The 23,650-nt window shown below is 47.9% G+C and overlaps 1 long non-coding RNA gene across 1 annotated transcript in view; it reads left to right on the top strand.

The window, feature by feature from the left end:
• Nucleotides 1-23,650, top strand: part of LOC146802004 (uncharacterized) — a 171,924-nt gene that overhangs the window by 11,345 nt on the left and 136,929 nt on the right. Inside the window, exon 2 of the long non-coding RNA XR_014967683.1 lies at nt 5,312-5,542. This is a non-coding gene — a long non-coding RNA (uncharacterized LOC146802004). The remainder of the gene's footprint in view (nt 1-5,311; nt 5,543-23,650) is intronic.

The following is a 23,650-nucleotide window of genomic DNA, read 5'->3' as shown; positions in this document are numbered from 1 at the left end:
AAATGTCAGTGCTCCATCCATCTTCTCCTTGTGTTTTCTTTGTTCGCTCTAGGTTGGCAGGGCATGCCCTGACGTGGGCATCTTGCTCACTTTGCCACTGGATTCAAGCTAGCCTGTCTGATGAGGGGTGTTACCCAAAACGGGTCCCAGGATGCTTGTTTCCGGTCTAGGGAAGACCTGGCTTGGCAGTTCTGGCTAGACTCTCCCCATGAGGCACGGGGTCAAGTCTGATTTGCTTATAGCTGGGTCTGAACTGAGGTGACGAATTGAGCTAAAGAACGATGATTGATTCAACCCAGATCTAGGACTGGGGGTTGAGTGTCTGGAAAGTTTCAGCGCTCTGTCCATCATCCCCTTGTATTTGCTTTATTGCATTGGTCAGTTTTTTCCTAACATAGGCTGCCACATACTTTTTTAGTAGCCTCGAACCTCTCAATCTGTCAGAAAGGTATTTTTCTATATAAAAATCGAAAAGAAAATAACTGACTTCGTTTTTCTCTTCTTTTTTTTCTTTTTTAAGTTTTCATAGTGTAAAAGTACCTTTGGTCACATGATTACAGACTGGATTTGTAGAAACGTTTTGTTTCTCCATTGCTGGCTGTCAGATCTTGAAAATGAACCTGTGTGCTCTGAAACGTTGTGTGACTTTCTGTATTGTACTTATTGTGTTGATCAGATGGAATGTGTCAGTACCTAATTAATATATATATAATATTCTTGTACGGACACAGTGTTAAAATATTCCATAAGTGGTAGTGGTGGCACATAAATACCAAACCGCCAGTTGTCTGTCTAACCTATGTTAAAACCATGATCTCTTAGAGGTGTGTTTAATATTACACTGAAGATACTCAGCGAATGAACATCCAGGATGTCTAAACTAGTGTGGACCCCCTAGGTTTGGTGCTGTCTCTAGAGGCAAGCAACAATATAATTGAAAGTATAATTTAATGAATTAAAATCCCTACCAGAGACTGCTGTTTTGCCTTCAAAAACAGAGGTTGTGATTTGATGCTGCTGATTCATTTTACACTAGTTGAATAGTTGTGATGTTTTTTTTTAAAGGTTCATGTATACACCATTTCAGTTGTCCAGCTAAGAACCACTAGCGCCACATTTTGTTAGAAAATGAGCAATGGTGTGATTTGGCTTGGTGTATGAAACTGGAGGCGTTCTAACATTGAGACGACTATTGGTTTCACATTTCTCACTTTAGCAGTTCAGTGGGAAGGTTTTAGGTTTGGGTTTGACCTGTGAGCGACTAGCACTTCTGGTGTAGATCCAAAGTTTATTTCTCGTCTATTCTTGAAGATTACTGAATTAAGCTGAAATGTTATAATAGATTCCCCAGTTACCACCCATACGCAAGTGCAGGCGGTTTGGGAATAGAAAGATGCCAATTACTTTTCTCATAGATACATATTTTCGAATGAACAAAGAAAACTGTTATGCTTTGTCATTCTAACTAGAGGCTCACCTTCTCTGCATAAATTCTGTCAAGTCATAGGTTTTGCAACAGAAAACAAATGAGAACATTATAATTCATTTTTTCCAATCAAGACGTTTCCATTATCCATAACCTAATGTGAAAACAACAACAGATTTTGGAAACGTTCTGATGGAGAAGCGTGCTCCCGAAATCTAGATATAACCCTTAAGCATGCAGACAAATATTTCCTGTATGTGGAAGTTTGCATGAGGCTCATCGAGTAGCCAGTGGGTGTCAGGGAGGATCCCATTCAAGGCTTCAGCTGTCCAGCATTGGACCATATGACCATATCCTGACCTCACCAACAGGCGCAGCTCGTTATGGGTAGATGGCATCAGGGCACAGATTGGAGTACAGAGCTCACGGTGGGAGTGTAGGTTTACTTGTGCTCAAACATTTCAATGTCCTCGGATCTTACCACAGTTCCTGTCCTCTTGAGCAGGCAATTGTAATGTAAGAGTATCCTCATGAAGTACAGTAGTGCATTGAGTTGTTTGTCATTTTTGGTGTTTGCCGGAGTACGTGTGCAGACCAGACAAAATTAGGGGCCTTCCCTACCATCCCTTTCCATACATTCGAATGCCTATCCCTAGAACTTCAAATACATCATGGCTCACCCTTTAGATTCCATGCCATCTACCACCCGCCCGGTAACTGCTCTGCCTTTGTGGAGGGACTCACTGACTTCATCAGTGACCAATTTTCCCAAAATGACAGGCAGATCTTCCTGGGTGATTTTAATCTCCATTGGGGCTCTCTGGAAGACTCGGCTCTCAACAAGTTTGCCACCTTTCTCTCAGCCAATGATCTATTCCAACATTTCTAGGAAACCACTCATTCCAAGGGCCCAATTCTGGATCTTGTAATATCCAAGGCGACCTGCTGACTACTGCTCCCCCTATCCATGTAGACTGGTCTGACCACTTCCTTGTTCCCTTCCGTTTTCACCTTTCGCACGTTATAACGCTCGGTCAACTTAAAAGAGCTACTACCTGCTTCCGCAACACTAAAAACATTGATCTTGTCACTTTTTGTGACTGCTATGCGGTCACTTCCTAGACTTGACCCCAACATGGATGTCAACATTCTCACCTCTCAGTGCCTCTCAGCCCTAGCAGTCGAAATTGACAATGTAGCTCCACTCCAAAGGAAAAGACCCACCCCCTCAGCATCGTGGTTCAATAAAGCCCTCTACGATGAAAGAAAAAACCTTAGAACCCTGGAGAAACATTGGAGAAAATCTCCTTCCACCTCTAATCTCTCTCATTTACGTTTAGCAAGATCCAAATACCACAACCACATCTTCCATGAAAAAGCATCACGTTTCAGATCCCTGCTCGACTCAGCCAAAAACAGACCCCAAAAACTTTTTGACCTCATCAAAAACCCAAACTGTTCTCCCCTAACTACTAAGCCTGAGGACTCCACAAAGAAAGCAGACGATTTTGCTATTTTATTTGATGAAAACGTCAAAGCACTGGTAAATCAGGTCGCTCACCCCACCCTCTTTGAGGAGCGGAAATCCTTAGCCACCTGCACCACTTTGACGTCATCTCAGAAGATGAACTCCTCAAATGCATCCTCGAAACCAAACCATCCAACCATTCTTCTGACCCCATCCCTAATGTCATAGCCATCGATTTCTATACCCATACTCTCTCTTACTGGACCTGGCTACTTAATCTCTTCCTCAGTCAAGGCTCCCTCCCTGTCGCCCTAAAATCAGGACAGGTTACCCCTCTTCAAAAAAAAAACCTCCGCTGATGCGAACGACCTCAACAACTTCCACCTTATCACCAACCTCCCTTTTCTGTCGAAAATCAGCGAAAAATGTGTGGCGAAACAACTGGCCCTACATATTATGGACAATAATCTCCTCGACGTTTTCCAATCTGGCTTCATCCAAAATTGCAGCACTGAAACAGCCCTGCTGCAAGTGAGTGATTGATGCGCTGCATATACTCGACTCTGGGGAGTGGTGCCTTCTGATTCTTCTACACCTCTCTGCAGCCTTTGACACTGTTCATCATAGTACCCTCCTGAACACTCTTCAACAGAGAATGGGATTGGATGGCACAGTGCTTAAATGGGTTGCCTCTTTCCTCTTGGACTGTTCCCAAATGATTAAGATAGCGAACAGTCTTTCATCCTCAATGGCTGTAGGTCAAGGCGTCCCTCAAGGTTCTATCCTGGCACCCACCTTGTTTAATCTCTACCTGGAACCATTGGGGAACCTCCTAAGCAAATCTGGGATCCATTACCATCTATATGCAGATGACACTCAAATCTAACTCAAGGTGTCTTCCGCACATGATCTCTCACTACTCAACTCTACTTACAACTCCATTTACAACTGGATGATAGGTCACCAACTCATTCTAAATCCCGCCAAAACTGAATTCCTCCTCCTTTCTACCTCTCTCTCACCTCTTCCCGTTTAATCGTGGATGGATCAGCTGAACTTACTAAACAGCAAACCCATCATTGTCGACAGCGCTAAATCCCTAGGTGTCATTCTCGACAAAAGACTCAACCTAATCTCCCACATCAACTCTATTGCCAAGAACGCACGATACCAGTTGCGCCTCCTGTGGGGGATCCGTCTGTACTTCCAGGAGAAAGACTTAAAAACCTGCTACAATCGCTGGTTCTCTCAAGACTGGATTATTGCAATTCTCTCCTGACGGGCCTACCTAAATCCCACCTCTCCCCTCTTAAATCCATCCTCCATTTAGCGGCTCGCTTCATTTCAGGGTCTAAACGAAGCGACCAAGTCACCCCTATCCTGTCCGCTCTTCGATGGCTTCCGATTGAGGCAAGATCCATTTACAAAACTGCCTGCATCACGCATAAAGCCTTACACACGTCCTCCCCTCGTTACCTGGCAAACAAATTGAAATTGTCCGGAGGCTCTCGACCCTCTCGCAATGCGGAAAAGCTTCTGCTTGAGCCCCCCCATCTTCAAAAGGGAAAGATCGATGGCACAATCCTTCTCAGGCAATGCGGTGAGATTATGGAACTCGCTTCCCCCATTGCTCCGTGCCACCTCCTCTACCCGGATCTTCAAAGCTGATCTCAAATCTCTCCTCTTCCAAAGACACTTTGAGAACTAATACTTTCATTCTGAGGCCCCTCTTAGAAGTTCGCTCCTCATTGTAAAATGGTGTATTTTTTCCTGTACATTCCTCTCTCCTGTGTGCTTTATCGGAATTTGTGTCTATGTAACCTTCATTTTTAGTCTCCTTTTTTTATTTGTAATGTTTTATTGTGTTCCACTGTTCTTTTGTAACGTTACTGGCTCTATTGTACAGCACTACTGTTTTTCTTTGCAATGTTTTATTGTGTTCCACGGTTCTTTTGTAATGTAGGTGGCTGTATTGTACAGCGCTCTGACACCTTCGGGCAATGTCCGCGCTTTATAAAAATGCATAAATTAATAAATAAATAAACCCTAAGTGGATAGCGCTGGCCCTAAAAACAGTAAGAGGTTCATTTTTGGGATATTTTTGCCAAGTTTTCTATATGTGTAACATTAACTTTTATATTAATCTAGGGTGTTGCCTGATGAACCTGGGTAAAGTAGTCTGGAGGACTTGTTTAAAGAGTTCTACCTTCCATATAAATGATGAAATAGCTTCTGCATAGCGGACCTGCTTACTGCTTTGTCTCCTTGAAAACATAAGACCTTTGGAACCACTGCAATGTGCCTTCGCCAGTGCTGGCGATTTACTTTATTTAGTCATAAATTGGGATATCTTCTGCCTGCATATTATACTTCGAACATAAAACCTAAGCTGGAATTATCTTCTTTCCTTTGTAAAGGAGATCGCTGCTGCACCCTTTTGAATAAAAACAGGAGCCCCGCAGAGCTGTTTGGAATTGCTTTCTGGCAAAGAGTTCTCACCAAGCAAAGAACAACTGCTGTCGTTATTCTCTGGCTGAAATTCTACCATCAAGATCAAAATCCATGATAATTATCGAAGAATAAGCGTGACCCATGCGGCCATCATTCATCGTCTGGTTGACGGAGCCCTGTATCTATTTCATGTGGAGGTAAGAAAAAAGAAGTTCTCATGCTTGAACGATGAAAATGAACTGTCTTCTTCTGCAGTCTGTTGTAGGATTCATGGGTACAATGGCAACCCCAAAGTCACAAAATCATTTCAAAGAAATATACTGTTGATGTCATGATAAAAGGTATAATTTGGCTGTTCATTCAACGTATAAATACGTCATGATCTTAGTTTTCCCAGCCCCGTTGTAAAGATTAAAATACCTCCAGTGCTTTTTTCTTTAAATATCACAATAACTGTTTATTTCAGTGATGATTTAGCCAAAGCTGGCTGACGGATCTCGGGGTTATCACCTTAGAGACCCAATGAACAATGTCTCTTTTCCACTTATGAAAACAACGGGATACATGTGCAGCAATCTGTGCTGTTTCCCCTGAAAGTTGGTTTACTAAATAAAAATTAAATGGGGTTCATAAAAACAATTTTTATTGTTTTGAAACAAAATAAAAACACTAGTCAGCACAGTTATGAGCCAAACAACCGGGTTCAAATACATTCCCAGTTGCATTAGTAATTATTCAAGACCACCTATGCGATTAAGTCCCTTCCGTGGCTCTTCAGTCTTCTCGTCCTTCCGGTCATGGCGTGGTTCATGTTTGACTGCTTCTCTACTGGCTATACCCAACTACCTCTAATCCCAACGCCAACTATCCCCATCCACTCACCCCTCCCCCCCCCCCACCCCCCCCACCCCAGGCGTGTCATGTAAGGGCCATAGGGCCATCCACTACAGCTCCAGAGACCTAATGCCACAAGTGTTTAATGCATCAGGACAAGTGAAATCTCCATGGGGTCATGCATCCCTCCCAACGGCCGTCTGCAGTTGTGGACAGACAAGATAAGGTGGGTTCAAATCTGACTATATGTTAAACTATGGCTGTCACGGGGCCATCCGCAATGGCATCCTCAGCTTCGTCCTCAGAGGCCTTGAGATCCATTACTAGCCTCTCCCAAGCTCTCGCCCTCTCCAGTGCCTTATCGCTGCCCATACGATGTGCAATTTGTAACCTAATAACTCCCTCACACTCAGGCCACTTTTGGAATTCTGCTTTCCACTTAGCTATACTAGGGCCCTTTTTCGCTCTCTAATGGGTGGTGATGGTTCTTTTGGCTAATAGGAAACCCAAATCAATACATTTACTAGTGATTTTGTTCTTTGAGGTGTGGGGAAACCAATGCAGAAAACAGTGCGCCATGGAGGGGTTTAAGTCCCTATCAGTTAGATCCGTCAGTAAGGATGTCACCTCCTCCAAAAAGATGTCAAGAAATAAGCAGTCCCACAGCATATGTTTAGGCTGGGTCGGGAAATATTCATGTAAGCGAGCTGGTGTGAGAAATGCTCTGTGGAGGATGTGAAAGTGCACTCGCATTTCTCGTACTTTTCCAGACCTTCTCTACAATTTCACTCCATGCTCTATCCAGAATGTCCTTCCCTATGTCCGTTTCCCACTTAAGCTTCAGGGCTGTCAGGGCGGATAAGGATTCTAGTGTAATGCGTCTATAGAGACAAGGTGCCCGCTGCCAGCACCACATATTGGCACCCTATAGAAGTAGATGGCTCTGTGAGGCCCGTGTTCCAGTGTTTCCTGATGGCTGCCGTGAGGGCGGTATATTGTAAGAAATCACCTCCTGGCAGGTCGTATCTGGCCTGCAGGTCGTCAAATGGGATCATGGCTCCCTCCTCGTAAAGGTCTCCCACAGTCATTAACCCCTGCTGCTCCCAGGTCTCCAATCTCTGCCAGCTGCCCCCGTGTGGTAGGGTCCTGCACATCCTCAATGGAATTTCAGGTGCATAGGGGCTCCTAATAGCCGCCCTCCGCAGGTACCTGTTCCAGCATTTCCGTGCCATGGCAAACTCCAGGGTGAGGGATCTGGCCCAGATCGGAAGCCGTAGCACTATGCGGGATAGCACCATCAGGGGACCCCATACCTCTCTGCGCTCCTCCTCGTCTCTGGTGGCTCTTGCCACCCACTGTGTGAACCACTGAAATTGGGTTGCTAAATAATAAGTTTCGTAGTCCGGAACCGCTAGGCCTTCCTCCGCCCGGGTGTGGCGAGGGCTACCCTGCGCCTGCCCTTACCCCACAGAAAAGAGGTGACCGTTGCTCTGAGCTGTTTAAAATAGGCTGCTGGAATCCTGACCGGCAAGGCCCTGAAGAAGTATAGTAGTCGCGGTAGGGTCACCATTTTGAGAAGGGCCACCCGGCCCGCCACTGATAGTGGTAGGGATCCCCAGAATTCGAAGTTAGCTTTGGCCCCCCTGATTGCCTTTCCAATGTTCCCCTCGAGAACATCCTCCTGTCCATGGTAGATTAGCGTACCCAAGTAGGGCAGGCATCTGTCCTCCCATTTCACCCCTTCGGTGTTCTGCGGGCTCAGTATATCTTTGTGCCCCTGAAAAAGACATGATTTCGACCAGTTTACCTTTAAACCAGCCACTTTGCTCAGAGCATGGAGCAGGGTTTTGGCCCCCAGTAAAGCTTCACATAAATCTGCTAGGAACAGTAAAAGATCATCTGCATAGAGTGGACAGATCCATCATATTGCATAGACGTCAAGGCCTTGGTACGCCCGCCCCCGATCTAGCATATGCCGCCAAGGGCTCCATTGCCAAAGCAAACAACAAAGGGGAGAGGGGGCATCACTGTCGCGTGCCCCTCCCCACCTTGCATGCCTCTGAGATCACCCCTCCCGTCCTGACCCTGGCAGTAGAGTCTGCATATAAGAGGGCTGTCCATCTTACAAAGTCAGGGCCGAGGCCCATCTTTCGCATCACATGGAACAGGTATACCCACTCCAAGCTGTCAAAGGCTTTTTCTATGTCTATTGCAAAGATCGCGGCAGTGTCCGCATTGTAGGAATCCGCCTCCAGTATATGTGCAAGTCTTCTGATATTGAGCGCTGTGTTTCTAGCGGGGATGAACCCGGATTGATCGGTGTATGAGGTGGGCATGTGAGGGAGCAATCGGGTGGCCAGGATCTTGCTCAGTATTTTATAGTGAAGATTGAGCATAGATAAAGGCCTATATGCCGTTCTGTCCCAATGTTGTTTTCCCGGTTTCAATAGAGGAATAATGATCGCCTCCCTAGTGGAGTCCGGTAACCTGCCAAGCCTCTTAACCTCATTATATGAGCGCGTGAGTTGGGGGGCAAGCAAGTCACTGTAGACGAGGTAAAATTCTACTGGTAAGCCATCTGTGCCTGGGGTTTTGTTACGGGCCATACTTTTAATGGCTACGCACACCACCCTTACTTCGATCTCCCGAATCCATAATTTTGTCGCATCTTCATCTAGCACCAGTAGGTCAGCTTCCCTTGTGAACTCTTGTAGGTCTTCTTGTGAGTGGTCTACCCGGCTGCGATAGAGCTCCGTGTAATAATCAAAGAATAGCTCATTGATCCCTTGTTGGTCAAATCTAGCTACACCCAGCTGATCCCGCAGCTCCAGTATAACTGATCCTCGGCGGGCCGGATTTGCCAGCCAAGCGAGGAGGGCGCCAGATTTATCCCTCTGAGTGTGCTCGTTTGATATATGTTTTATAGTCGAAGCAGCGCAGACGTTCCACATTGGCGGCCACTGCTTCCCTAGCCTCTGTCAGTTCCCTGTTTTTGGTCGGGTTTTCAGGTCTATCCTTCTCCAGGGTGCGCAAGCGCTCATCGTCTCTTTGGATGTCCTAAAGGAGGACCTTCCTAACCCCAGCCAGGGCAGACGTGGCTGTTCCCTCATTAACCTGGAAATATTCCGTGATAGCTGTTGCAATAATTGTGCAGAAAACGTAGTCCTCTAAGCCTCCGGCCGCAATCGCCAGATGGGAATCGTGGGGCGTACGTGCAACCATTGCATCTGAGCCAGGACTGGATTGTGATCAGAGAGCGTCCTGGTGAGGTATTTGCTGCTGCTAATCTACCCGTGTACATCAGGTGAGCATAGAATGGCATCGAGGCGGACATGTAACTCATGGAGGGCGGAGAAGAAGTAATCCTGGGTCAAAGGGTGCTGGGCCCGCCAGGTATCAATTAACCCCCATTTCTGCTGCCAATTAAGACGTGCTTCTGCTAGTTTGTGCGTCGGCGCATTGGGGAGGGGGGATGGGAGTGATCCAAGGTGACATCCGCAGTGCAATTGAAGTCGCCCCACAGTAGCAGTGACCCCGTGAGGGAAGAAGCTAGCTTGCGTGATAATAAGGAGAAGAAGGCCGGTTGACCTGCATTAGGCGCGTATATGCTACCCAGGGTAAGGTCTCTACCATCTAGCTTCCCCTGCACTACCACATATCTGCCCTCTGGGTCAATCACTTGTGTTGTGCATTGGAATGGGACTCCAGCTCTTATCTGTTGGAGAGTAGGGTCTGCTTCCTATGGTCACCCCCACTTTTTGCTTTTGCTTTACTGGTTTTCGACTTCGATGTGGCTGTGGGCCTGCTAATCAGACCCACAGCCCAGCTGTTCTCTCGCTAAATTCATACAATGTACTTTAGGTACATAACCCAATTGGTAAGGATCACCTTATGGGTCCCTGTACAGTGTACCTTAGGTACCCAGGGCATAGGAGTACCCTAGGCCTACCAGGGGCTGCAGCATGTATTATGCCACCCCTGGCTGGCCTCCTATCCTGACACAACTGGCTGATCACTCAGCTGGGGCAAGGTCGTGTAATCACCCCTTGCTTAGTTATAGTATTCCTATACCTACCTTATATATAGACACATGGGTAACCTGTAAGCCACTCCTATGGCAGGCCTTAACAATCCTGGAGGCAGAGTGCTTGGTAACATGTGAGATGGTGCTCTAGCGTGAGCTGAGCCTGTCTGCAGCTTTTGGAACCATGTCCTTATAGCTGTTCTATGATATCGCCTACCATATACTCTTAAAGTGCCTTATAATCCTCGCGGTTATGGTACCTATGGTTTGGCTTTATCAAAACATGTCGTGTAAGGTGTCTAACACTTTGGAATACTACCCCCACACCATTTCTGGCGATGAGGATAGTATTCCCCCCTTCTAGAGGGAGAAGACATGTTAAAATCCTCCTTACCCGGTTAAAGTTAACCAGAGCCCCAGCATCACAAAATGGATGCTGCTGCCACGGACACAAGTCTGACCTCCTGCTGCTGGGAGTCCTTCCAGCGAGGGAGGCTTGGACAATAGGTTTCCTGCCTTGGGAGGTGCTAGCACCACCCTAGACAGGACTTAGTGTATTGGGGCAGGGAGGGATGAAAGAAACGAGACACTGCCTGGGGCACACAAGGTGTCCCATGCATAGCCCGGTTCAAAACGGTGCTGGGGCACTCCAGCCCCAGTCCTGGCGCGAAACTGGACAAAGGGCAAAGGGGTGTAACCACCCCCCTCCCTGGTACCACCCATAGGAGGGACCTAGCAGGTAAACCAGCCCCCCAGATTAGTATAAGAGCGGGAGCTGAGTCCCTAGGATTTTGGATTATCCTGAACTGAAACTAGACAAGAAACTCTGGACCTTCGACATTCGACAACAAGAAGACTGAAGAATCTCCCTTGTGGCCAAGGAGTGGCCACCCTGTGAAAACAGGCGCCATCAAGCGACCTGCCGTTTGCTTTGCCCAAGTTCTATGGGGAACCGACTGCAGAGCCCGACCAGCGCCTTGACTTCCAGACTTCTCCGACCCTGATCCACATCCACAGCCGAGCTGAGATCCGTGGAGGAGACGAGAGACGTGGGACCGGCTACCTGGGAAAATTGGCGAGTGGCTCCCAGCGCAGCTTCTGAGGCATCCTCGAAGTTGTGCTCTGGGGATTGAGACGCCCCAACCCCGAGCACCATCTGCACCGAAGATCAGCCCTCCACACTTCACGAGTTCTGCGTGAGGCCCTTCTGCATTTTCCTGCTCGACGCGTCTGTCCGGTTGCTGGCCCGTTGGCTAGTAGCCTCAGTGACGACGAATCCTTAACTTTCCACCGCTAGTTTGGCTCCTCCAGACTGGCCCTTGCTTCCCTGTGAAAGAGAAGCACCTCAGACCTTCCTGGTCTGCCCCTGAAGCGAAATTCCATTTCCGCGTGGGTTGCCTTTGCCAAGGCTTGTTGACTCCAATCGGGACGTCGACTCCGCCATCAGCAAGATCCTTCGTGGGACAGCTCGTACCCTGGTTCTGGTCGTCCTCGACGCCTCTCCACGCAGCTGCAGAGACAAGCTTCAAGACATCACCTGTGTTCTGCACAACATCGCCTGGTTCCTTCCTGGTGCCACACGGTCACTGGCTAGTGACCCAGACTTTGTCCCCTCTGCTTGCAGGTGTTCTTCCTTCAAGATCCATCCTTGGGTCCACCGGACATCTTCCTCCTGGCCGCCTGCCAGCATCTGTTCTTCAGGCATCCATAGGATCCAGCGACGACACTCGACACATCTTCACACCTATGCACCCGTCTCCTGTAGGTGAGGTAAAGCGAGTACTCCGGTGCTCCAGTGGATATTGACTATCCAAGTGTCTAAGTCTTTAGTTGCTTCCTCCTAGTTACTTCGGAAGTGTCCTTATTCTTCCTATTTCTGACTGTTACATTCCCATTGACCTTAATATAACCTGCGTGTGTGTTTCCACACTGCACACGCCTCCCGTGGACCTCCCACTTCCTAACTATTGGTAGGGTAGTGTAGCCCCAGCGATGCCCTAGACCTACTCCCTGTTCGTGACGTGGTACTTACACCACTTTCTTAGTATATGGTTTGCGTGGCCCCCGGGCCTAACTGTATTTTCCTGTGTAACTTAACGTATGCTACTTAAGAAATTGTTTGTACTTAGACCTCTGAACTAATAAAGAGTGCTGTGGGTATATGTTAGAATAAATACATTCTAATTTTATATATACCTGGTGTGGTGTCCTTTCATTTGGTATTCAAGGGATTGTAATGGTATAACAGCTGGCTTCACATGCCATACAGAGTTTAGCCTAAGACTGCTCTTGTCCATGCTACCACTAGGATAGCTGGTCTATAAGGTTGACTTTACAACCAATAACCATAAGGGTTGTTTGGACTGATACAAGGTGTACACTAGAACTAGTGACATCATATATCAGGCCAACTTCTCACATTATCCATATCAGTACCCCTCTCTCAAATGCAGAATATGCGGTGTAGAAAACCTGACCCCTCCAGCGGTGCTGTAACGCTCTCCCCTCTTGTGCCAGGAGGTGGGTTTCCTGAAAGAAGGCAATTTTAATGCCCCTGCGAATCAGATAAGAATGTATCTTGTGATGGTGCAAAGACATGGACATGGCAATGATGGCAGAAAAGTCAGTATATATCCATCGAGGATGTCCGAAAAAATGGGGGAAGGTCTGGGGAGGCTGGAACACATATCGGGACAAAATATGTGAACCCCCACCCCCCCCCCCCCACTGGAAGAATCAGAATCTGATACTAATACATGAACACTCTATGATGAATGGTTCCTTAATGTACTTATTTGTGGGAAGCACGTGCGCGCAGGGGAAGAGACTGTTGGGGTCTGTATTTTGAGACATGTAGAATGTTGAATATATGTACAATATTGGATTTGTGTCTGTATGCCATGGAAAATACACTGCCATTGGAAAACTATACAAAATGTTTAATACATTCTTTTTTTTTTTGTAATTTTTTTTTATCTTGCGACGCCTGACCACAGTATGCATGCCCGCACATTTCACGAGAGACATGCTAAGCCTAATGGGGGTCCCATTGCAGACAGTGACATGGAACACTTTTAAAAATACCCTCCCTCGTGACACGCCTGGATCCCCTTAAAAAAAAAAAACAACTAGTAAAACATCCCCAACTCCCCCTCCCCAGGACAGGCACCCAACGAGGCATCCCCTTCCAAACTATGGTAGTACCAACCAGCGTCTAGCGAGAAAGTAAGGGGCTGGCTCCCGCTAACTACCTTGTAGAGGCTTCCTAGTGTGCCGCCTCCCCAAGAATTGTTCTAGTCTAGAAGCCCCCGTTTTGGCTGACTGTTACCCAAAGGTCCATGTTAGGGTTTCCACCAGTTCATGATGGTCGCATCCTCGATGCCGGAACGCCAGGCCCCGGGAAGGCCAGCGCGTGGAATGGTAGGCCGCTCTTCTCAACCCAGGTCATCGGCGAATCGGGCTTCATCTTCGGCATGTCTGCCCCCAAGCTTTTGCTGTCACTGAGGTCCAGGGAGGTCTCCGACCCACTGCCACGATGTGCGCTCCCACCTGGTGAGGAGCACGGGCTGGCCCAGCTGTGCGACACCACTGCCTGCAATGCCTTATGCCGTTCAAAGCGAAGTTCCCTGGGTGAAGGAGCTTTGGTGCCTGCTCCCTGCCCTCGAGAGCTTTGTTGCGGGGTTCTTGAAGCTGGAGCTGAACGATCCAGTGGTCCACGGGTTTCCAGCCAGTCCCATACCTCCTGCGGTGAATTGAAGAATTGTGCTCCCGCTGGATCCGCTACCCTAAGTCAAGCAGGAAACAGCATTGCGTACGAAAGAGTCAGTTGGCGTAGTTTAGTCTTGACAGCAGTGTATGAGGCCCTGCTTCGTTGGACCTCTCTCGTAAAGTCTGGGAAAATCATAATGTTACTGTTTTCACTGCGGAGAGGTCGTTTTTGACGGGCACAATGTAAGATGTGGTCTCTATCATGAAAGTGCAACAGTCTAGCCACCACTGGCCGAGGGGGGAGCTCCTGGTTTCGGTGGCCTTGCCGGCACTCTGAGCGCGCTCCAGTGCATAGAAGGGGGATAGGCCCTCTGGGGCCATCTCGTCTCGCAGCCAATTTTCTAGGTAGCTGACCATGTCCGCCTGTTCTGATTTTTTGGGTATCCCGATGACATGGATGTTCTGCCGTGATCTACCTTCGCTATCTTCGGCACGCAGTTCTAGGGTTTTCACCTTAGTCTCCAGGGTAGCTAGGGATCGACGCATCTCTTGTACTTCGGTTGGCAGGCCACATAATTCTTTTTCAGCGGATAACATCCTGTCTTTTAGCTTGCGATGATCATCTTTTAGCAAGTTCAGGTCTGTGCCAGTGGCATCTATCTTCCCCTCCAGCGCCTCTATGGAGGCTGTTATGGCTTGCATTATGTCAGTTAGTGTAGGTTTCCAGGAAGGTAGCTCTCCTTGTACATCAGAGGTTTCCTCTTCGTCGTCCGAGTGCGGATCAGGGACATCCACGCTAAGAGCCGTAAATCCCCGTTTCTTCTGGATCCTCCCCATCTTGAATCCACTGCGTGCCAGCTGGGTGCCTGGCCGAGCACAATATCCCCTGAAAGTAGTGCGTCTCAGGATCCCCAACTGTACTGGGTGGTTTCACAGGCGACGTGCTCCCACAGCACAGAGTGCTGTCGACATCCCCACAACAGGCACCTTCTCCCTCCGTTAACCTTGTGAGCCGATGGGAGACAACACCGCACCTAGCTGCCCACCTCTCTCTAGTAGACCTCGACACGTAAGCGCCTCAGTATTGCGCAGTTCCTCTCCTTCGCTGTGAAGGATGACAGGCCAATCAGTCAATGTTAGTATGCCCCTCTCCGGCAGCGCTACCAGACTTCTCCACAACACTATCGCTCACAGACCGACGTAGTCGTCTCTCTCAGGCCTCAGACAACACCATCTCTCAGGCTCCAATGTCACGTGGGGCAGCCCAGGCCTCATCTGCTTTGGGCCGCCGCGGTCTCCGCCGCCAAGGTCGCACGGGGGGAACACGGGTCCCCGGGGGGAGGTTTGGCACTAATTTACTCCCAGTTCTTCTAGGCCGTCACTCCAAGCTGCTCCATGGTGAGAGATTCTCTACTTTGCTTCGCCCCTTGTTTGTCTCAGCTCGACACTCACCGAAGGGGCAGCAATGGCTCATCATACCCATGGGCGGCCGACATCCGTTTCAGTGCGCTCCCTGCCTTGCCGCCATTTTGCGTTAGGGACCGGAGCAGGGTGGGGGAAACGCGTGCAAAACCTGAAGGGCATCCAAGCCTCACCGCACCCCCGCTAGGCGCCAGGCAGCCCAGGTGAACTCCAGCTCAGTCCGTGCCCCCAATAGCTAGGCCTCTTCACGTTAGCCGTCCTTCAAGGAACTCCCCACCCAGTCGCCATTTTACTGCCCAGTCTAGGGCCGATCAGGGGGCCGCCCGCGCCGCGGACCAGTCGAGCCCCTCAATAGCATCGCTCCACCTCTTCAGTCCCCCAGGCAGGCAGCTCAGTCAGCTTCCTCCACCCTGGCAGGTCGGCTGTTTCGTTGTGTCGGGGCCGCGGCCGCTGTCAGTTCTCCTGCGCCGTCTTGAAGTCATGCCTACCGAGGAATCAACCGGCAATTTATTCCGGGGGGGGGGGGGGGGGGGCTGCTAATTCCGTTGTTAATCGCTCTCGAAACCGGCCCCCATATCCCGAGGGACCGCAGATCAGATTTCGGCCCCCTGCACTGTCTCAGGGGATCAGGATGACTTGGGTTGGGGGGACGGCGAACGGAGCTCCTCAGCTCGCGTCCGTCTCCATCGGCTGCTGGACCGCCCCCCATTAAATGGGGTTCATAAGAATTAAAAATATGTAGACATCAAATTAAGTGCTGAACTAGAGCGTATTGTACAACACAAATTTCTGCCTTTTGTTTAAAGGTGCTGCACATTGTCTGACTTGGAATAAACTACAGCCATTTCTATAGGTAAAATGCGAACAGTGACTCTTGCCACATATTTCTTTAAGCTATTGTTTGTTCGTAGTGATGCCACTGATGGTTTTGAGCCTGTGTTAAGTGTCAAAACCAGATAATTGCACGGGGGTAGAATAATGCCACTCGCCTCCTGCACCTTAGTACAACAGCTGTTAACAGACTCAATACAGCCAACCCCACTGAGGTGTGGGGGCGAAGGCTAGGCAAGGGGACGTCGGGGAGTAAATCCTGTGGAGATGGGCAGTACCGAAGGCTAGGCAAGGGGACGTCGGGGAGTAAATCCTGTGGAGATGGGCAGTACCGAAGGCTAGGCAAGGGGACGTCGGGGAGTAAATCCTGTGGAGATGGGCAGTACCGAAAGCTAGACAAGGGGACGTCAGGGAGTAAATCCTGTGGAGATGGGCAGTACCGAAGGCTAGATAAGGGGACGTCAGGGAGTAAATCCTGTGGAGATAGGCAGTACCGTCACTCTGGCTTGTTTACTGGACTCAGAGTATACAAACTCAGATGTTTAAGGATCTTTCTCTCTACTTGAACGATGTGCTGCGATGACCTGTGGCTGAACGATTACCTAGATAGATCCTGGCTCTTTTGGTATTGGGGTCAACAATGAGGGCTGTCACTCAAGATAAACGGCAGATATTAGCAACACACTCAATTCACAATATACAAGAAACTATAACTTCCATTTACTCCAGTATTGGAGCTTTCATAGATTCACATGCCTGAATCATTCCCCGTCGCCGAGACGGGAGTCTCCAGTACATAAAAAAGCATTGCTTAGTAGTATAGCAAACTGAAAAAAGGCCTAGGCCCATTTTCCTTTGCAACCCATAACCTTCGTTATGTAAAAAAGGACTAAACTAGTCTCTGAACTAATCAGAGCCTCGCGCCCTCTAGAACACTCCTGTGAGAACCTTCTGCCCCTCAGATTTTCTACCGCACGTTGTGCTAGGGAGTCTTCTTTGAGCTCTGCTCAAATTCTATAGTTGGTTCTAGATTGAGGAGATTTTTCAACTGATTTTTCTAGATCATCTTTTGGAGACTGGCTGATAAGGAGAAGAAGGGCTTGTTTAGCGCCTGTGCCACCTGTTCAAAGAAGAGGTTATATACTGATGACCCTCATAAAGATTGTATATACTGCCTTTACCAACACCATCAGGCGAAGGAGTGTAAGATATGTCGTACCTTTTCTAATAAGACTCTGAGGGATCGTGAAGGCAGACTGTTAATTTGGCTCCAAAAACTTAAGACCAGGAAGGACGTCGTGTCTAGTGACAGTGATGAGGCGTCGGCTGCTTCAAGGAGGTCTCAGAAGAGAGGTAGATCTCCTCAGGCTCATACCTCACGGGATAAACCTGAGAAGGCTCTTAAAAAGATCACATCTGGGTCTTCAGAGCGCAGTCCCTCAAAATCTCCTCAAATTAAGGAAAAGGAGAGTAAGGGTCATGCTTCAGGGGTAAAGCATTCAAAGAAGACAAGTTCAGAGCCTTCAAAATCTCCCATTAAAATTAAACATACGCTTAAAAAACCAGCCTCTACTTCGCCTGAAGAGAAATTAGAAAAATCTGCATCGTCGACGGGATCGTCGACGAAGAAAGTAGCGTCGTCGACGAAGAAAAGTGAGATAAAGGTCATTATTAAACCTGTACCCTCGTCGACGTTGGCCTTGTCGACGGCAGTGACAACTGCATCGGCAACGATGACTACAGCGTCGACGGCTGCTTCGGTGACGAAGGTGTCGTCGGCGGTTACTATGACAAAGACGAGGGAAAAAACCCCAGAAAAACTGGATTTTGCCAGGAAAAGAAGGATTACCCCGGACATTACATCTCCTAGTAAGGTAACGCCTCTGGTTCCATCCCACTTGTTGGAGGAGGAAGACTCGCAGGAGGAAGATAATGAGGGTCCTTTTGGTTATGCAAGTAGCCCCTCTCAGTTACACGTTAAATGTCAGGAAGATGACTGGGAGGATGATTATGGGGGTTATCAAGACCGCCCCCAACAACATGATCAGGAAGAGATGGTGAGTGTTCCAGCTTCTCTACTGACGGATTTGCAGTTCATGTTGGGCGACTATAAGAGGAGGCATCCTTTACCTCATTCTACCCAAAGGATTCCAGTGACTACGTCGCACTCTGTTCCGTGTACACCGGTGCGAAGACAAGAGGTACCGGTTCCTATGCCAATATCACCATTGCCGCAACCGGTTTTAGACACATCTGACGATCAGGAGGAGGGGGAGATAATGGACCCTAGTAAGGAATGGGATGATTATATAATTCCGTCCCCTTCATCTCCTTCACCGAGGCCTGTGGATTCTCCTCTGGAGGACATTGGATGGTTCCATAATCTGATGAAGAGAGCCGCGCAGAGATTTGCGCTCAATATGTCATCGGATAAAGCAGAATGCTTTTTATATGATTTCAAAGAGCTGTTTCGCAAGACGGTTAGATCTCTTCCAATTGTGAGTCATCTATGGGAAGAAGGTTTCAAAATTATGGAGACGCCGGCAACGGTTACTCCAGTGGCTTGCTAGACTGGACAAGAAATACAAAGCGCCTTCGGATGCTCCGGCTTGTTTATTAGGTCACCCCAAACCGGACTCCGTTATAACTCAAGCGGCGCAACAAAAATCGAGGAATCCGTCCGCGCTAATTTCAACGCCACCGGACAGCGAGGGTAGGCGCTTGGATAATGCAGGGAAGAGGTTTTCGTCCATGTCTGCCCTTCTGGTCAAGGCGGCAAATGCCCTAGCCATCCTGGGCAGGTATGATAGGCAAATGTGGTGCGACCTATCACCATACATAGACAGCATGCCTGAGGCTGACAGACAGGAAGCCAGGAAAATCCTCCAAGAAGGTGAAAGGACTTTGGCTGAAGTCATAGATTGCGCAATGGACATTGCGACCGCGGCCTTCAGATCTTTGGGAGGAGCGGCTGTTTTCCGCAGACAAGGATGGTTGAGAGCAACATCTTTTAGGCCTGAAGTCCAGAATAAGATCTTGGATCTTCCGTTCAATGGAGAAGATCTGTTTGGGAAGCATGTTGATGAGGCCTTACAGAGTATCAAGAAGGATACGGAAACAGCGAAATCTCTGGGAACATTACAATATAGAAAAGTTCCTTTTCGTGGCTCAAGAGGTAGGGGCCAAGCCTCTTAGAGGGGGTTACCAACAAGGCCGGTATTCTTCCTACTCCACATTATCTCAGCCATATTGTCAACAATATTCACAGAGACAAACAGGAGGTTTCACAAAATCTACTCCTAGAGGTCGCCACGGGAAAGACACCACCCGGAGGCAATGAGTCTGGTGACACCTATTACTCATATGTCGCATATTCCCCTGGGTGGAAGAATTTCCTATTAGCTTCAAAATTGGCAGCAAATAACGACGGACCAATGGGTCCTCAACATAATACAATTCGGTCTAGAGTTTCTGGAAATCCCCCCTTGTACACCACCAAGATATCAAGAGGTCAAGTATTTGCATCAGATGCGTCAAGAAATTTGGACAATGCTCCGAAAGGGAGCAATAGAACCGGTACCGAATTCCCAGAGAGGAAGGGGATTTTATTCCCGTTTTTTTCTGATCAAGAAAAACGTTCTTCAATGGCGCACCATTTTGGATCTCAGATCCCTAAATACTTACCTCAAGGATCAATCCTTCAGAAGGATCTCCCTCCAAGATATTCTGCTGCTATTAAACCCAGGGGATTATATGACCAAACTGGACTTACGAGATGCGTATTTTCATATCCCAATCTATCCTTCACACAGGCAGTACCTTAGGTTCGTGGTGGCCGAAGATCATTACCAATTCAAAGTGCTTCCTTTTGGTCTGAAATCAGCCCCGAGGATTTTTACAAAATGCCTGGCTCCAGTGGCAGCGGTTCTAAGGAGACAGAAACACCAAGTATTTCCTTAACTCGACGACTGGCTAGTCAAGGCTCCATCGGCAGCGGCAGCCCGGTTGTCAACAGGGCCTTGCGTAGAACTATTTGCCAGATTAGGCCTCACTCTAAACGAGGAGAAGTCAACTCTTCAACCGTCAAGAAATATCACTTTCTTGGGAGCAATTCTGGATACGGAGGTAAACAGAGCGTTCCCCTCCGAGGAAAGACAGCCGGGAATAATATCTCTATCCCAGGCTTTTATAAAAAGAAAGTCTCTTTCAGTACGCAAGTGCAAGTCATTGCTGGGAACGATGTCATCTTGCATTCCCCTCATACCTTTCTGCAGACTACGGATGCGTCCGTTACAAGAGCAGCTCGATCTTCAGTGGCATCAAGCGACAGGATCCTTCGAATATATACTCAAAGCGACGCCGATCTTGATCCACGCGACAACATGGTGGACCCGGAATCGAAACATCTCGCAGGGTCTTTCTTACCTGACTCAACCAGCTCCTTTAGTGGTTACGACAGATGCGTCCTTGGAAGGCTGGGGAGCATTCCTTCAGGATCTGCAGGTCAGCGGTCGCTGGAAATTGAACGAACAGCAATTGCATATCAACCTCTTGGAGCTCAGAGCCGTCCGCTTAGCATTGTTGGCGTTCCTGCCTAGGATTCAAGGTGCAGCCGTGTTGGTAAGAACAGACAACACAACAGCAATGCACTATTTGAACAAACAGGGAGGAACAAGATCACTCTCCCTGTCTCGAGAAGCCCAGTTGATATGGGAATGGGCTCTACGACACGAAGTATCCATTACAGTGGAACATCTTCCAGGGGACCAGAACACCAAGGCGGATACTCTAAGCAGACTAAAGTCTGTCTGTCATGAATGGGAGATCGACAACGAGATTTTGAGCAACATCTTCCAGAAATGGGGAATTCCGACAGTAGACCTTTTTGTGACAAGGGAGAACAGAAAATGCCAGTTCTTCGCAAGCTGGCTGCCCCAACGGGGATCTTGGGGGAATGCGTTTTTGATGGCATGGTCAGGCATCTTTGCCTACGCCTTTCCTCCAATTCCCCTCCTGCCGCAGGTTCTTATGAAGATCAAGAAAGAACCATGCAGGATAATCCTGATAGCTCCATGGTAGCCCAGACAGCATTGGTTTGCGGAGCTTCTTCTACTGTCAGAGGAGCGCCCGATTTGCCTGCAGCCGATACCGTCTCTTCTGACGATGTGCCAGGGGGAAGTTCTTCATCCGGATCCGAAATCTCTGCATTTAGCAGCCTGGCTCCTGAATGCTGCGAATTTCAACATCTGAACATCCCTACAGAGTGCAGGGAGATTGTATTCTAGAGCCAGAGCGGATAGTACAAACAAAACATACCGGATGAAGTGGAAGAGGTTCTGTTTATGGTGCAAGAGGTCTAACATTCATCCGTTGCTTTCGGAAGCTCACGAGATTATTCCATACATCTTGCTTTTGGCTAAGTCAGGTTTAGCTCATGCATCTATAAAGGTACACCTAGCTGCAATTTCACGCTTCAGAAGAACTGCCTCTGGTCCGTCTCTGTGGTCTGCTAGAGTCATCAATTTATGAAAGGACTGTTCCGAGTTTTCCCTCCAATAAAACCTCCACCACCTCTCTGGCAATTGAACGTTGTTCTTTCCCAGTTAATGAAACAGCCCTTTGAGCCAATTCACAGGGCAGAGCTGAAATTTCTATCGTGGAAAGTTGCGCTTCTCATTGCGCTCACTTCAGCCAGAGAGTGGGAGAGATTCAGGCTCTCACGGTCCAGGTGCCTTTCTTGCAATTCAAAGAGGACAGAATAATACTCAGGACTAATCCAAGATTCATTCCAAAAGTTTCAACTGACTTTCATCTGAATGAACCATTACTTCTCAAACGATTTTTTCCACAACCATCAACAGCGGCGGAAAGAGCTCTCCACTCGCTGGATGTCCAGCGTTGTTTGAAGTTCTATTTGCAGAAAACTAAGCCTTTCCGCAAGTCTTCACAACTTTTTGTTGCCTTTAGCGCACCCAGGAAGGGTTTCCCTTTGTCAAAAAGGGGTATTGCCAGATGGATTTCAAGTGCCATAGAGTATTGTCATCAGGTAGCAGGTCGACCTCTGAATGCACGAGTCCGTGCACATTCGACAAGAGCAGTCTCCACCTCTACTGCTCTATTTGCAGGAGTACCGATCCAGGATATCTGCAGGGCGGCGACCTGGACAAGTACGCACATCTTCACCAGGCATTACTGCTTGGATGCGGCCACAGGGAGAGATGTGGTGGTGGGAGAAGCGATGCTGAGGAACCTTATCCAGTAACGGTGAGCCTTCTCTACCATCCCTCCTTCCTTTATCATCTACTTTTGCACATTTTATTGTTTATTGTATTGGATGCCATTTGCAAGGGATTTTGGATATGTAGAATTTGGTTTTACAGATACCATCTTTATCACGCTATATATGTTCCCTTGTTTCAGGTTCTGAGTAACAAAAAATGTGCATTTATTTACTGCTCGCTATTCTGATTTAGGCATGTGAATCTATGAAAGCTCCAATACTGGAGTAAGAAAACAAGTTACTTACCTGTAACTGTAGTTCTCCAGTATTGGACCTTTCATAGATTCACATGCAACCCACCCTCCTCCCCTGAGAGGCTCACCTCGGATTTAGCACAAAGAGTGTTATTGCACAAGTGCACGAAAATCTGATGGGCAGAAGGTTCTCTCAGGAGTGTTCTAGAGGGTGAGAGGCTCTGATTGGTTCAGAGAAAAGTTTAGTCCTTTTTTACATAACGAAGGTTATTGGTTGCAAAGGAAAATGGGCCTCGGCCTTTTTTCAGTTTGCTATACTACTAAGCAATGCTTTTTTATGTACCGGAGACTCCCGTCTCGACGACGGGGAATGATTCAGGCATGTGAATCTATGAAAGGTCCAATACTGGAGAACTACAGTTACAGGTAAGTAACTTGTTTTCATTTGACTGAAACTTAAGTGCACAGCCCTGAACTTCCTGAAGGAAACTGTTAACATCACATTTCCCTTTTTGTCAGGCAATATTTCTTCTCACGGTTACTATCCCATCTCTTTCACTAGTTGGAGGTAAAGTCTCGCCTAGTTCCCATAAGCAAAGGTCTCACTTTGAGGCAACAATCAATCCTGGATAAGGCTCGGTAGAGTCCAGAAATAGTCTTCCCGTTACCCTTTGTTCCTTTGTGTTAAGGCTTGAGACACAGATGAAAGGCACAACTGTTATTCCGCACAGATATTTGATTGTGCACAGGAGGAAAGACCTAGCTCTCAACCAAAATGGCACGCTAGGTTAACACTCGTTCCAGAACTGTGTGACCATTAATTAATTCATGAACTCTCTTCTCATCTCTCCAGATTTATTAAATGTCACTTGACAAAAAAAACCTCCGGGCACATGCACTAACCGCTTGAGTACCAAAACACGTCCCCCAAGTCTTTCTCAAAAATAAAAGGTTTCCCCAAAATATCATGGAACACTTACTTTACGTCAAACTCCGTGTCTCCGTGTCTGCT

The sequence above is a fragment of the Triturus cristatus genome, chromosome 8 (genome assembly GCF_964204655.1).
Source record: "Triturus cristatus chromosome 8, aTriCri1.1, whole genome shotgun sequence".
Classification (NCBI taxonomy): domain Eukaryota; kingdom Metazoa; phylum Chordata; class Amphibia; order Caudata; family Salamandridae; genus Triturus; species Triturus cristatus.
The sequence above is the reverse complement of the archived record's forward strand: the minus strand, read 5'-3'. Positions and strand labels throughout refer to the sequence as shown.